Source organism: Aplysia californica, unplaced genomic scaffold (assembly GCF_000002075.1).
Source record: "Aplysia californica isolate F4 #8 unplaced genomic scaffold, AplCal3.0 scaffold00003, whole genome shotgun sequence".
NCBI lineage: Eukaryota > Metazoa > Mollusca > Gastropoda > Aplysiida > Aplysiidae > Aplysia > Aplysia californica.
Window position 1 is genome coordinate 611,370 of NW_004797273.1, and position 1,207 is coordinate 612,576.

The following is a 1,207-nucleotide window of genomic DNA, read 5'->3' on the forward strand; positions in this document are numbered from 1 at the left end:
CCCCAAATCTATCTTGAATAGAAGTTGAGGTATTTGCGGTGTTGGAGGTAAAAAGTTAGCGAGAAAGTGGCTACCAAAGTTCGGTGACTTCCAAAGCTCGAAATTCATTGGAAAATGCAAACTGACATTTTTTTTTCTACGATAAACGTTTCCTCAGTCAAATCCACACGAAATATAATGCTTTAATATGGAGATAAAAGATGTTAATACAAAAAACAAACAAACAAAAACAAAAACAGTATCCAAACAAACGAAACAAATAAATAACCGATAAAAATTGCTCTACGGCGGCAAAATCTCAGTTTCATCGTTTTATTTACTTTGACGAGCGCCTGTTTTCACTACGATGCTACACATTTGTTATTCCGAGGGTGTCATTATTGTCTTTTGAAGGGTGAGATCTACAGGCCTAAAACGGAAAGTGAAAGGTGTAGAAATGTATTTATACAATATTATGTCAAGCAAGTGTCGGTGACACGGGGATCATATGGGTGGTCACTGGAGTGTGTCCTTGAGCAAGACACGACAACCCTAGCTCAAATTACAGGGCGCTGCACAGTGGCGACCGACAGTGGCATTGTTAGTAAACTGTTCTGTATTTGTGTAATAGTGTGTATTTATGTATGTATTTATGCATGTATGTATTTACGTATGTACGCATTTATAATTATGTATCTATGTATGTATGTTTGCCATTGTAAAACAAAGTGCCCTTCTGGGACAAATAAAAGTGTAATTTATTTATTTATTATTATTTATCATTTATGTTACATCATTATCAATCTGTTTTGTTCCATTTATTCACCATATATCTTTTTAAAATGAGCTTCGTTTGATTTGACTTGTTTTTTTTTTCCTTTTTATGTCTACTTTTGGTTGTTAAAATCATTCATTCGTCGGTTTACATCGCGCTTTAATGTTGTACTCTGTTTTTGTGACATGCCGGTATTTCATTGCAGTCAGCTGTTGTTACAATGTCCGTTCAGTCTTTTTAGAGCTAGTGGTCAAAAAATGTGTCTTGATCATAATGTTCTTACATTTCTTTAAACATCAATTATTCCTGTCTATTCACCTTTTTCTCGCAAGTATTAACTCACTCAGGAAACGGAAGAGGGGAAATGGATAAGGGTGAGAAGAAGAAGAAGAAGAAGAAGAAGAAGAAGAAGAAGAAGAAGAAGAAGAAGAAGAAGAAGAAGAAGAAGAAGAA